The sequence below is a fragment of the Microcaecilia unicolor genome, chromosome 4 (assembly GCF_901765095.1).
Source record: "Microcaecilia unicolor chromosome 4, aMicUni1.1, whole genome shotgun sequence".
Lineage (NCBI taxonomy): Eukaryota > Metazoa > Chordata > Amphibia > Gymnophiona > Siphonopidae > Microcaecilia > Microcaecilia unicolor.
Window position 1 is genome coordinate 265,941,682 of NC_044034.1, and position 15,342 is coordinate 265,957,023.

The following is a 15,342-nucleotide window of genomic DNA, read 5'->3' on the forward strand; positions in this document are numbered from 1 at the left end:
TAGTTGTGGCATCGGCCTTGGCTCTATGTAACATTATGATCCTTAAGACAAATCTTCTGAACTCGAACTAATTTGGGTCTGCTACAACAGCATGTGAAGATTTATGCAATCAAGTTTTTTTGGTTTCTTATTCTTGACCTCGTTTTGAATACTTCTATAAATGTTTTCACTTTGTAAGTGCATAGTATGTTGTGCACATCAGTGAAACACACTCTTGCTTTCAAGTATTTTGAATAGCATTTTTTAGGCAACAGAATGTGAAAATAATTTTTTTACCACACTGCAAGGCACTGTAATTTCATATTCGAGTTCCCTAAAAACTCTGGTGTGATCAATATCAGGTTTTGGTGATTTGCTATCATTTGGATTGTTGATCTGTTCTAGCTCTCTTATTTAGAGTGATTTTTTTTCCATTTCTATAAATCAATACCAACAAAAAAAGGGAAAATATTTTGGATTTAGCACATGCCTTTCAGTAGTAGCTCAAGATGAGTTACATTCAGGTTCACTATGTATTTCTCTATCCTTAGAGAGCTTACAATTGAAGGGGCATGTTTACTAAAGTGTGGTAAGTTTTTGCACTTACTGTACCTTAAAAATAAAACTTAATGTGAAGTGCAAAGCCTGTATGGCAAATGTCAGGGCATGATTGGCAAGTGCACTGTACTTACCACATAGTAGGTGTGTTACATGTATCAGCATATAGTATAGGTGAACCAGCATTATTTGGTGATGTGTAACAGATGCCTTTAGTACTGCCCATACCAAAGTAAAAAAGCCACCTCTTCTAAGTGAAGCCCTTCTCTGATAAACCCCTCCACTCGAATCCACCCCCACCAAGACAAGCCCCTCCCAAAAGATAAATCCCTCTCCTTACTCAAGAATCAACCCACCCCATCTCACCTTCCTCCCCCCCCCAAAAAAAAACCCCAACTTACCCAGGTTCTCTCTGGTAGTCTAGTGTATGGGGCAGGAGTGGTCCCCCCTCTGTGCCTGCCCAGCGGAATCTGGGCTTCAAACTGTTAGCTCTGACCCCCCAGTAGTAGCCTGAAAGTACTATCACTAGGGGTCAGTCTGCAAAATAAGGATGATCGCTCCTTATTTAACAGATTGACCATTAGTGTTAAGTGCAACCACTCGTGACCAGCAGCCTGACAGTTAGCTTGCATCAACATCCTGTGTGCTAGCTGGCCACGCTCCATTTTCACCCATAACCCTCCCAGATCCCTAGTAGCCAACTTTTCAAAATGATTGAGGGTGCTCAACTTGGCACACATTACCATGTCTGTAAAACAGAAAACAAAGCACGGCAGGGTCATGGACTCAACTGGCCAGTCTATATTTAGACATAGAGCACAACAGGTAGTGCACACACTGACTAAAAGAAGAGCTAAGGAAGCACTGAATGTCCCACCACTCTCTCTTCATTCCCAACCCAACTCCAACTCATCCCAATCAATTTATTCTACCTCACTTTTCTTCACCTTTCTCCCCTCTCCACTCACAGCCCATCTACACCACAGTCTAGCCTGGCCTATCCATACCACACACATTCAGTTAGGATTTATTTCTGTGAAAAAGGAAGATGATGTTCGTCTCCATTTCTCTTTCAATTTGAGACTTGACAACAGGTCAGGTCACTATCTTATTTATGGTTCATTTCTACCCCACATTTTCCCACAAATGCAGGCACAATGTGGCTTCCATGAATTACAAAGTAAAGAGATACAACACATGAATATTACAGTAGAATAAGGATAAAACGCTAGCAGCAATTATGATGGCTAAACAGCAGAATTTCAGATGGAATACACTCTTTCAAAAAGGAACGTTTTCAGCAGCTTCTTGAAAAGATGGTGTTCAGCTTGCGATTTTAGGTACAGGGGAAGAGCATTCCAAGTCTTCGGGCTGGAGTAGTGGAAAGTAGAGGCAAAAAGAAGTTTGTGCTTAACACCCCTGCAAGGTGGGTAATGTAGTTGCAGTGGCGTAGCAAGGTGGGGGCGGGAGGGGCAGTCCGCCCCGGGTGTCAGCTCAGGGGGGGGGGGGGGTGCTCCCTGCCAGCTCCCCCCACCTCAGCGAGTCGACACCCCCCCTACCTTTAAAAAGCATATCGGGAGGTGAGGTGCAGCGCCTCACGCCTGCCCTGCACGTAAAAGAAATGTGGACCGTCGGGTCTTCCCTCACTCTATCTGTCCTGCCCTCCGTTGACGCAACTTCCTATTTCCACAAGGGCGGGACAGACAGAGCGAGAGAAGACCCGACGGTCCACATTTCTTTTACGTGCAGGGCAGGCGCGAGGCACTGCGCCTTGCCTCCCGATATTCTTTTTAAAGGTAGGGTGCGGGAGCTTGTCGTTGGGGGGGGGGGAGGGGGGTGTCATCATGCTGCACCCGGGGGGGGGGAGGGGGAGTGCAACGGCGAACCGCCCCGCCCCGGGTGGCAGCCCTCCCTGCTACGCCACTGTGTAGCTGTAGAAAGGTGCGTGCTGTTGTGATGGCATTTCTTGGAGGGAGATCTATTAAAGGAATCACGTATTCCGGTGCTAATCCGTAGATTATTTTATGTGTCAAAGTGCAGATCTTGAATGCGATTCGTTCTCTTACAGGTAGCCAGTGTAGATTAAAACGTAGGGGCTACGCAGGAACCATGCGCGATTTGCCTAAGATGAGTCTCGCAGCAGTGTTCTGGGCTGTCTGGAATTTCCTCAGTAGATGGGGGAGGAGGAGAGGTTGGTTTAGCGGGAAAGATGAGAAGCTCAGTCTTGGTCATGTTTAGTTTCAGATGGCGCTGAGACATCCAGGCAGCAATGTCAGACAGGCAGGCTGATACTTTGGCCTGGATTTCGGCTGAGATTTCTGGTGTGGAGAGGTAGATCTGGGAGTCATCAGCATAAAGATGATACTGAAAACCATGGGATGAGATCAGAGTACCAAGGGAAGAAATATAGATGGAGAAAAGAAGAGGTCCCAGGACAGATCCCTGAGGTACACCAACTGACAGTAGGATAGAAGTAGAAGAGGATCCACTAGAGTATACACTCTAAAGGTACGCTGGGAGAGATAAGAAGAAAACCAGGAAAGAACAGAGCCCTGAAATCCAAGTGAGGACAGCGTATCAAGGAGCAGGCTGTGATCAACAGTGTCAAAAGCAGCAGATAGATCGAGAAGGATGAGGATAGAATAGAGACCTTTGGATCTGGCCAGGAACAGATCATTGGAGACTTTAGCAAGCGCTGTTTCAGTTGAATGAAGGGGGAAAAGCCAGATTGAAGTGGATCAAGAATAGCTTAAGATGAAAGAAAGTTAAGGCACCGGCGGTGAGCAACACGTTCAAGTATCTTGGATAGGAAAGGGAAAAGGGAGATAGAGCGATAGCTGGAAGGACAGGTAGGGTCCAATGAAGGTTTTTTAAGGAGTGGTGTGACTACGGCATGTTTGAAGGCACCAGGAATAGTCGCAGTGGACAGTGAAAGATTGCTATGACAGATAAAAGGGATATATATATTACTGGGGATAAATCTTTAAACTACAAGAACAGATCTCTAAGCTATATCACAAAAAACGTTCTTCCTTTAAAATATTTCATTTCTTTTATTACAATACATCAAACATATAAACGGCGAGTGACCGAACTCACTCGCAAATGCGCAGTAAAGACCCTCTCTGTCCCGCCCCCGCGTCAATACGTGATGATGGGGGCGGGACAGAGAGGGTCTCTACTGTGCAAGGGGAGGGACGAAACCGCCGTTGCTACTGCTTCCCCCCCCCCCCCAAGGTCGCCGCCACCACTCACCCTCCACCCGGGCTCTCGCTTCGCTATAGAAACAGCGTCAACGCAGCACACAGCTCAGCTGAGCTGCCGTCGGCCTTCCTTCCCTGGGACACAGGCAGAGAAGAAGGACGGCAGCTCATCTGAGCTGTGTGCTGCGTTCCCGCGCTGTTTCAATAGCGAAGCGAGGGCCCGGCCCGGGTGGAGGGGTGCCGGCGACTCCAGGGGGGGGCCGTAGCGGTGACCTCGGAGGGGCAGCGGCAAGCTCGGCGGGGGGGGGGGCCTTGCAGCGGCGAGGAGAAGGGGCCTTTCAAACCCCCCCCCCATCCTATACGAGCCCATTTTTACGGGCTCAACGGCTAATAATTCATATAAAACAACTTATACTATGCACGTTCCGGAACTCATCCAGTCATACCTTTCACTTCATCACCCACTCACATAAACCTTATGTGGAAACATTTCTATATATTCACAAACTGTGTACATTCTCCCCACTTATTTTACTCATTGATGTCATTTCCTCAATTTCAAACCTTCCACTTGTGTCTTAGTTATTGTCCTTAAAGATTCAAATTATAGTCCTTATAAATCATGAAAATCTTCTGAATCACATCAAATGGGAGCACAATGTTCACAACAAGGTCTCTCCAGCACTCTTCTCGGAGTATTGTTATTTCATCAGAGTGAATCAGTGCGGTGTGTCAAGGGCTTCCTGGAATTTACATACTGTTTCCAGTCTTTAAGCACCTTCTAACTCTTCACACCTTCTCTCTTTTGTTCCTCCATGTGAGACGCATTTCGAACACCCCTTCTTCAGAAGGAACATTTCCCTTAGGAATCACGAGTCCAGCACAAGACCCTCTGTGAGTGTCTCAGCAACTTAAGTGACAGTAGGAGAGATAGTGTTAAGTTGATGGGTGGGAATAGGATCAGAGGAACAGGTAGTTATAGTTTCGAGGAGGAACTAAGATGTGTAGTTTCCTCTTCAGTGATTTCAGAAAAGGAGGCAGGGGTTGGAGGGTTGAGAGAATGCACTAAGATTCTGTGGATTCATTCCTTCTAAACAGGATTCCTTTTGATAACTAAAAAGATTTTTATTCCACTCTGATTGGTGATGATGTTTTAAATACACATGAGCTATTTACCTTACAAAGGTAGATAGTTTGTTAACTAGTTCAGGAACCACCACTCCCTCAGCCAATGCTCTGGCCTCTTTTTTTGAGAAGGTTGCAAATTCACGTAGATTGTTAGCCTCTAATAATATAGAACCAGCTAAGTTGACCGATTGTATTAACGATATTTATGTGGATTTGATGTAGAATTGCTTCCCATTATTAAATGCTGCTGAAGTGCAATTGCTTTTGTATAGATATCCTAAGGCTAACTGCAGCTTGGATCCATGATATGCCCACGGCCTTTTTGTCTATTTTAACCAATTGGTTTAACAAGTGTCTTTCCAATGGCCAATTCTTGGCAAGGTTTGGTGAAAGTGTCCCGAAGCCTATTCCCAAAAATCCCAATGGTGATTTGTCATCATTCAGTAATTACCGCCCTGTGGCTTCAATTCTTCTATTTATGAAAATTACAGAAGGCTTCGTTTCACAATTGCTGGATAATTATCTAATTGATATGTTGCATCCATCACAATCTGGGTTCCAAAAGAACTACAGAACCAAGACTGTGATAGCGTCTATTGTTGTTCATGGAAAAGCTTGAGTCAATGAAGTCAGCTTTTTAGGCATTTTGTTTTTCGTTTATTAAACCCTGGCTATGTACTAATAGACAAATTAAATATGACTAATAGCCAAATTCTTGTATTGAATAGTATTTCTACTGTTGTATTTCCTAATACTATTTTAATTGATGGATTGAGGTCCCTGGTTTAAATGAAATATGCTATTCAGGAGCGCTTGATTCAACCTTAACCTTACATTCACAACTGAAAGCAATAGTAAAGAAGCTATTCTTTAAACCAAGACTGGTTCGAAGATTAAGAGATCTTTTACACATTGATAACTTTAGAACGATTGCTTAGAGTTTAATTATTCTTTGTTTTGATTACTACAATGCCTTATTTACAAGTTGCTCAAAATGCAGTAGCCCGATTATTATTTGGCAATCAGCTCGGGAAACAATGCTGACCAAACAGCACTGCTCAGAAGAGTTCGCATATTATTGTTTCCTGACCTGATTGCCTTGGGGCTTCCTTGGTGTCCTAGTGTCTTTTTATGAACACTATTGTGACCCCTGAAGCAGGCGTTCTGTGATGCCAAAACACGGACCGTGTCGGGTCCGTTGTGCCCAAGCAGCAAATAAAGCATCTTTTAAAGCACCATCTTCTGTGTTGGGATTGTCCTTCGGCCAGCCTCTACTCCTTTGCTCTTTTACTGTTCACATAGAAGTACTTCCAATTCGCTGTACCAGATGGATATAACCCATCAGTTCCTGGATTCATCTGCTGCAGGGGATAAGTAATGATGAGATGCTAGCCCTAAGTGTTATAAAGAAGTCTCATAGTCCCTGGGTTTCTCCTGTAGTTCTTGTCCCTAAAAAAGATGGCACAACCTGCTTCTGTGTGGATTACAGAAGGCTTAATAAATGTACTGTATCTAACAACTATCTGATGCCCCGGATGGACGAGTTGCTAGATCATATAGCTGGGGCCCAGTTCCTGACCAAAATGGATCTTAGTTGAGGGTATTGGCAGATACCCCTCTACTAACAGCTGCTGCTCAGGAATGATCAGCATATTACTCCATTTGGTCTCTATGAATTTACTGTGATGCCTGATGGACTCTCCAAGAAGGAAGAGCCAGAACCACCCTGACACTGGACTGTCAAGATCTGACCAGCGGACTGAAGAGGCCATATTCCAGGGTCTCTCTTAAAGGAGGGGTGTGACAAATCAGGGGACTTATGTCTGTGACTTCTTATGTGAACGTTATGTGAACGTATGACTTATTTCTTTTCCAGTGCATTTATTTATTTTATTTATTTATTGTTCACTTATATCCCACATTTTCCCACTCATGCAGGCACAATGTGGCTTACAAACATTAAATAAAATACAGAATAGGAAAACTTAGAAGAATATACAAGGAGTATGCAGGGGGAGAAGCATCTAACAGGGTGAACTAGCAGGGTAGGAGCCAGGGAGGGTGCATCAAGCAGCGGTATAAAGTGAGGAGTAGGTCTTGGCAAAGAAGTAGGTCTTCAACAACTTCTTGAAGAGGGCGTGGTCCGCTTGAGTTTAAGGTGTTGCGGGAGAGAATTCCAGTGCTTAGGACTCCAATAGCGGAAAGATGAGGCGAAGATCCTCTTGTACTTGACACCCTTACAGTTTGGGAAGTGAAGGTGGAGGAAGGAATGAGCAGATGGTGACAGTCTTTTTTTTGTAAAGCTGTTACAGAAGTGACCCTTTTATCCCGCCTGACCCCCCCTCCTGCCGCCAACCCGCCGTCGCCTGCCTTTGCTGGTGGGGGACCCCAACCCCTGCCAGCCGAGGTCCTGTTCTTCTCACAAAAGGCTTCCTTCTGTTTCTGACGTCCAACGTCAGAAATAGAAGGAAGCCTTTTGCGAGAAGACGACCTCGGCTGGCGGGGGTTGGGGTCCCCTGCCAGCAAAGGCAGGCGACGGCGGGTTGGCGGGGGGGGGGGGGGTTGAGAGGGTTGGCGGCAGGGGGGGGGGGGGCAAAGTTGGCAATGGCGGGGGGGAGGGGTCCCCCTCCTCCCTGTACCCCGCTGTTTGACTACTGTTTGCTACTCCCTCCTGCGAACAATGGGGTACCAGGGGGGGAGGGGGGTGAACCGCTAGACCATCAGGGCAGGTGGGGGATGGGGTTAGGGTTGTCCACTGGGCCAGCAAGTATTTTTGGGGGGTTTTGAGGGGTGTCGGACCTCCAGCCCTCTCCTGTGCGCTGTCAGGTGGTTGTCATGGGGCCAAAGATCCATCGGACCTCCAGCCCCCCGTGTTGCTGTCCTTGGGGAGGGGGAACTAGGCCACGAAGCCCTTTGCGTTTGAGGGGGTCCAGGACCTCCAGCTCCTGTGTTTGATAGGTCCAGGCTTTTGGGAGCCCAGACCTATCAAAGTGTGGGAGGATTGTGCCCCAGCGCATTCTCAGGCACAATCCACCTGCACTTTCCTCCCAATGATCAACGCTAATAATGCGCTTAAGTTTGTATGTTACTAGCGTTGATCATTGGGGAGTTAATTCCCCATGATGCTCCAGTGCTATTTTTAGGGGCTGTTTCTGAACAGCCCAGGCAATTGATCATCAGGGCCTAAGTGCTTTGAAAATGAGCCCCACAGTAACCTATGGAACTTTGTAAGTCTAAGTGCTTTGTCGGGATAGAGTTTTAGAAGAGTGCACTATAAATCTAATATAATAAAACGCACCGTGAATGTTCTAATGAGGACAACGTTCTGAAGCCATCTGACGTTACTCCCTGGCTGTAGGGTTCGTGGCGTTCGTGGTGTGAAGCCACCCAGCCGTCTCTGCCCCGCCCTCGCGTCTAAACAAACAAATCCGGAAGCGAAGCGTCAGGGAAGGAGGCGGCGCTCCCGACATCTAGCCTTCCCTTCGCTGTGTTCCGCCTTCAAAAAAAGGCGGAACACAGCGAAGGGAAAGCTAGACGTCGGGAGCGCCGCCTCCTTCCCTGACGCTTCGCTGCCGGAAACGCCACGGAGGTAAAGTTAAAAAGAATAAAAAAAACAAAAAAGGGATGCATGGATGCGAAGGGGGGGGCATGGATGCGAAGGGGGGGGGGGGAGAAGAGGGCGGGCCAGGCTGGGACATGGGAGAGAGAGGAGCATGGATGCGAGGGGTGGCCATGGAAGGGAGAGAGGGGACTTGCTGGAAAAGGATGAATGGAGGCAGCAGGGGACAGAGGAGCATGGATTGGGAGGGCAGGGCTCAGGGAAAGAGGGAAATTGCTGAAAAGGGATGAATGGAGGGGGCAAGGGACAGAGGAGCATGGATGGGCATGGATTGGGAGGGCAGGACTCAGGGAGAGAGGGAAATTGCTGGATAGGGATGAATAGAGGGGACAGATGGGCATGGATGGATATGGATTGCAGGGCAGGCCTCAGGCAGAGAGGGCAATTGCTGGATAGGGATGAATGGAGGGGCCAGGTAGAGGAGCATGGATGGGCATGGATTGGAAGGGCAGGACTCAGGGAGAGGGGAATTGCTGGATAGGGATGAATGGAGGGGACAGATGGGCATGGATGGATATGGATTGCAGGGCAGGCCTCAGGCAGAGAGGGGAAATGCTGGATAGGGATGAATGGAGGGGGCAGTGCCCATGGAGAGAGGGGAATTGCTGAAAATGGATGAATGGAGGGGGCAGGGGACAGAGGAGCATGGATGGGCACGGATTGGGAGGGCAGGACTCAGGGAGAGAGGGAAATTGCTGGATAGGGATGAATAGAGGGGACAGATGGGCATGGATGGATATGGATTGCAGGGCAGGCCTAAGGGAGAGAGGGCAATTGCTGGATAGTGATGAATGGAGGGGCCAGGTGACAGAGGAGCATGGATGGGCATGGATTGGAAGGGCAGGACTCAGGGAGAGGGGAATTGCTGGATAGGGATGAATGGAGGGGACAGATGGGCATGGATGGATATGGATTGCAGGGCAGGCCTCAGGCAGAGAGGGGAAATGCAGGATAGGGATGAATGGAGGGGGCAGGTGACAGAGAAACATGGATGGCCATGGATTGGGAGGGCAGGGCTCAGGGAGAGACTCACTCTCTCTCTCACACACTCACACTTTCACTCTGACTCTCAAACAGTCACTCTCACATACACTCTCCCAAACATACACACTCCGAGGAAAACCTTGCTAGCGCCCGTTTCATTTGTGTCAGAAACGGGCCTTTTTTACTAGTTTTTAAATAAATAAAAAATAAAATGTTGCCTGTACCTGGATGACATATGTATATTCACTTCTATTTCCATTATCCATGATGAATTGTAAGCCACATTGAGCCTGCAAAGAGGTGGGATAATGTGGGATACAAATGCAATAAATAAAATAAAATGATGCTTGTTTGGAGTTTTATATCATACTCATGGATAATTTTGTCTTTCAGTTTTATAACTGCATAACTACAAAACAGGATTATCCTTAAATAAAAGCTAGCAAATACACCCCAAATTTGCTACCATCACATCATCCATTTATTTAGAACTACTATTACTACTACTTAACATTTATATAGAACTACTAGATGTACACAGCACTGTACAAAAAAATACATAAGAGAGTCTCTGCTTGACAGACCTTACGATCTATTCAAAGACAGAAACAGGACAAATAAGGGATTAGAGAGTTATTTATTTTGGGGATGATTACAACAAAAATGGGTACTAAACAGGTGATTGGGGGATTAAGAGTTAAAAGCAGCATCTAAAAAGGTAAGGCTTTTAGCCTAGATTTGAATAGAGCTAAAGATGGAGTATGACAGCACAGCAAGATAAAAAGAATTGAGTCCGAGGTTGGCAGTGCAGAAGGGTATGGATAAAAGTGGCTTACTAGGTGAATAGAATGAAAAGAGGAGAGATAATGAGGAGCTGCAGAATGAATATACTTAAATACTTTTAAGTCAGCTAGAGGTATGTGAACTATTTACAGAAATGGACAGGAATCCAATAGAACATAGAAGCATGACGGCAGTCTGCCCATCCTCTGTAACCCCTAATTCTTCCCGTTCCTAAGCGATCCCACATGCTTATCCCATGCCTTTTTAAATTCTGGAACAGTCCTAGACTCCACCACCTCCACCGGGAGGCCATTCCATTCCACACCTCCACCACCCTTTCTGTGAAATAGTACTTCTTTAGGTTACTCCTAAGTCTATTCCCTCTTAACTTTGTCATATGCCCCCTCATTCCAGAGCTCTCCTTCATTTGAAAAAGGCTCTCTTCCTGTACAAAAATGCCCTTGAGATATTTAAACATTTCTATCATGTCTCCTCTCTCCCTCCTCTCTTCCAGCGTATACATGTTGAGGTTCATAAGCCTGTCCCTATAATTTTTGCATTCAAGACCGCTTACTAATTTCGTAGCCGCCCTCTGGACCAACTCCGTCCTGTTTATACCTTTCCATTGGTGCGATCTCTAGAACTGCACTCAGTACTCCTAATGGGGCCTCACTAGAGACTTATACAACGGCACTATCACCTCCTTTTTCCTACTGGTCATGCCTCTCTTTATGCACCCAAGCATCCTTCTGGCTTTGACCGTTGCTTTTTCTACCTCTTTGGAAGCTTTAAGGTCATCAGACACAACCACCCCCAAGTCCCGCTCTTCCTTCGTACACTGAAGCTCTTCACCCCCTATACCAGTGATGGCGAACCTATGGCACGCGTGCGAGAGAGGGCACGCAGAGCCCTCTCTGTTGGCACGCGTGCCGCCTGTCGTCTCAGCCCATTCCAGCCCTCCCTCCCACCCACCCGGCATCAAGCATTCCTTCCTCCCTCCCTCCCACCCGGCACCAGCCCGCACGGCCTCCATCCCTCCCTCCGAGCACGAAATTTAAAAGTCTTCCCTTGTCGCTGTTAACGCCGCGTCAGCAGTAGCAGTGAAAAGTGTGCTGCTGGTTCGGCGCGCCTTCAGCCTTCCATCTCTCAAGCTCTGGTCCCGCCCTAACAGGAAATGAGGGCGGGACCAGAGATTGAGAGACGGAAGGCTGAAGGTGCGCCGAACCAGCAGCACGCTTTTCACTTACTGTTGACGCCGCCTTAACCCCGACAAGGGAAGACTTTTAAATTTCCTCCTCGGAGGGAGGGATGGAGGCCGTGCGGGCTGGTGTCGGGTGGGAGGGAGGGAGGGAGGGAGGGAGGAAAGAATGATTGACACCGGGTGGGTGGGTGGGAGGGAGGGTGGCCTGGTGCCTGCTGGGTGGGTGGGAGGGAGGTCTGGTGGGTGGGTGGGAGGCCTGGTGCCGAGTGGGTGGCCTGGTGCTTGGGTGGGAGTGCTGGGTGGGTGGATGGCCTGGTGCTGGGTGGGAGGGTGGCCTGCCTGCCTGCCTGGTGCTGGGTGGGAGGGAGGCCTGCCGCTGGGAGGGCAGGGGGGAGGGTGGCTGGACATGGGCGGCTGGAGGGGAGAGGAGGGTTGCTGGACAAGGATGGAGGGCAAGAAATGAAGAAGAAAGGAGGAAAGTAAAGAAATAAATGGAAACGAAGCCCTGGAAATGGAGTTAAGAGAACAGATAGAGAGCAGCAGAATCAGCGACTAGGACCAATATGGATAGAAAAACAAAATCACCAGACAACAAAGGTAGAAAAAATCATTTTATTTTCATTTTAGTGTTTGGAATAGGTCCAATTTGAGAATTTACATCTGCTGTCTTATTTTGCACTGGGTATAACCTGGAGCTGTAACAACTTACAGAAATGATTTATAATGAAAGAAAATCATGTTATTTTTTTCTCCTATACTAGTATAATATTTTCAATGATGTCTGTTTATATGCGCCATGGCTGGTGTAAGGGGGTGTGGCTATCATAGGGGTGGAGACATATGTGGTGACCCCGCCCATAATGAGTACTGGCACTTCACGATAAATAATTAGATTTTGGGTTGCTGTTTGGGCACTCGGTCTCTGAAAGGTTCGCCATCACTCTATACTGTACTGTTCCCTCGGATTTTGCGACCTGAACAGAGAGATTATGTGAGTTTAGCGACACTGGTGGAAGATTAGTTGTGCAGCAAAATTTCAACAGATTGAAGGAGAAAGATATGGTATAGGAGCAACCTATAAGAATCAAGTTGCAGTAACTGAAATGTGAAGTGATCAGAGTGTGGATAAGGATTTTGATAGTGTGCCCAGAAAAGAAGGGACAAATTTTGGTGATGTCATAGTGAAAAACAAGTTTTAGCGGTCTGTTGGATATGCAGAGAGAGAGAGAAGTACAAAATAACCCCAAGTTTACGATAAACTATAGCCCTGTTTGCAAATATAGATGGATAGAAGATACGTGAACTGAGGGATATAATAGCAGTGGATTTCTGATGTGCAGAAAGAAGCAGACTCTTACTGTTAGTAACACCTTTGCAAATTTTAGCATTACGTTTTAATTGCAGTTTGAGCATGTTTGTGTAGAACCCAAGAAATGAGTTTACCCCTTCATTTCAATTCACTGATTAAAACATTAGCTATGCCAAAATGCACACCACAAGAATGAGGAAAGACTGAGTTTCCCCACTTCAAAGCACTTGAGGGACAGTCCAACTTTTACCATAAGTGTCACTTATTAAAACTTCAAGTAACAATGTGAATCACTCACATTGCTAACATTTTCACTGGAGGACCATAGTGTAAAGAATAAATATGTTAAGCATTAGGACCAAGAACAATGTAAAATACAAACAGCTTGTTACAAAGTAGAATGTGGAGATTATCATTGCCTCTTACGTGTATGTTCATTATTTGCCCAGTAAAGAACATAATACCGCCATATTCAGTGCATCACATTAGACATTCACCCTTAGCTGAAACAGATATCATGGTGTAAACCTGTCAGAAACAAACAAAAATAAAGTAAGTAAAAGGACTGCAAAACAATAGGGGTTTTTTTTTCAATTTTTAACTAAATTGTTCAGGATAAGTATATGTTTGGGTTACTTCGGTTTATATTTTTAAGATTTAACAATTGAGGTAATAAGATAACATGCAGACAGATCATGTTTAAAGTCCAGTTTTCCCCCCACCTATGACTAGATCAACAAGTTTTAAGGTACAAAATAATTCAGTTTTTAGTTGTTATAAATATATAACCTATCTTGAAAAAAATGGGTGCTGTGGATCAATTTCTTCATTAGATAATATGCACTATTTAGACAGAAATCACTAATCCTGCTATACCACCACATGAGTGGACAATTTAAGGGTGAATGGACAATTTAAGGGTTTTACTGGTCTTCTTTAAGAAAATGGTTCAGGCCCAATCTAGGAAGCACCCCAGGTTTCCTCAGTTTATGGTGATATTACTAGGGAAAGCTCGGTTGCCCATCCCAAAGAATTTCAGTAAAACCAGGATCAATTATGAGAGGTCACATCTACCCAACAATAATGAATACAACATTTCTGATCATGGACACCATGCTAAAAGTGAAACAAAATTTACTAGTCTAGTAATGGATATGCAAAGCTCATGGAACAGAAGATTTTCACATGAAATCTAATATGTCTGTCCTGGCAGGGAAAGAACACTTTAAAGCACCAACTGTTAAACCTGCATTCCAAGAACTGAAATGTATTCATGGGAATGACTTAACATCACCACCATTATCTTTGCTACAGAAATGTGTTTACATGACTACACAGTCTGGAAGAGAGATACCACAAAGGAACAATGAGCTCAGAGAACAACGCAAACAAAGTACTACACACCATAGGATAAGAGTGGTTCCTAGCTTTGTCCAACAAACAGGGATTTAATAAAAGCTTATTGTAGATAGCAGCGTTATAGATCTAAGCTCTAAATTTGTCTCCAGATCTTGGAAGTCATGTTAATAACCAAATTTTAGTGGCCTAGTGGTTAGGGTGGTGGACTTTGGTCCTAGGGAACTGAGGAACTGAGTTCGATTCCCACTTCAGGCACAGGCAGCTCCTTGTGACTCTGGGCAAGTCACTTAACCCTCCATTGCCCCATGTAAGCCGCATTGAGCCTGCCATGAGTGGGAAAGCGCGGGGTACAAATGTAACAAAAATAAAAATAAATAAATACAAAGAAAAACAATAGTATTTCCAATCTATTTCTGGAGATCTCTGGCATTAAAAATATTTTACTTCCAGTTTCGATCACGGTCTCTCTGTTAATAAATTTTGAATTATCAATGTGCTCTGTCTTAACTAGATTTTAAGTTTCTCCCAGCTTGCCTATTATGTGTCTTCTCTCAGGGTAACATATCTACATACAATTACAGGAATTATCACCACCCCTGCCAGGGCAAAACAATCATTTTAAGTAGATGCCTCTCTCCGCATTGAGCCTGCCATGAGTGGGAAACCGCGGGGTACAAATGTAACAAAAATAAAAAATAAAAATAACCAAGATTTCAATGCCCCTTTTGGTGCTCATGAACAGAAATTAAGAACCTTTCTTGTATACATTACACAACAGGGTGGCAAGTACCATCCTAAAAAAAAACAGCTTGCCGCACCAATTTGGTCTATCCCAGAATGGCAATGCTTATGTTCTTATGACCATAAAAAACTCAGTACTATCTTTATGCGATAATCTATAGCCGGTTAAGTGCTAAATATCTCATTTAATTGGCTGTGTGTTAGCCAACTCTGCAAACCTGGAAATTCAATGGTGGTGCCTGGACATGGCCCGGCATTGAATTTCCAGGACTAGCACTGGTGGCGGTCAGCAGAATGCTGATCGCCACTTGCTGAGTATCAACCCCCTCAAGGCTACTTAGGCCACAAAGTTCTCTTTAAAAAGGGTCATAACCTCCCAGTACACTTCTTAAACTTACAAAAGGAGAATTCTCTCTCTGCGGAACTCATGAATTATTTTAGAGATTAAGGAGGGGAGCATTGCGTACTAGTGGTTGGG

The 15,342-nt window shown here is 45.6% G+C and overlaps 1 protein-coding gene across 5 annotated transcripts in view; it reads right to left on the reverse strand.

The window, feature by feature from the left end:
- Window positions 1-15,342, reverse strand: part of TMCO3 (transmembrane and coiled-coil domains 3) — a 159,769-nt gene that overhangs the window by 138,212 nt on the left and 6,215 nt on the right. For all 5 annotated transcript variants that reach the window (XM_030201498.1, XM_030201499.1, XM_030201502.1 and 2 more), the window contains one exon: window positions 13,191-13,292. The gene's annotated coding sequence lies outside the window, so the exon portion shown is untranslated. The remainder of the gene's footprint in view (window positions 1-13,190; window positions 13,293-15,342) is intronic.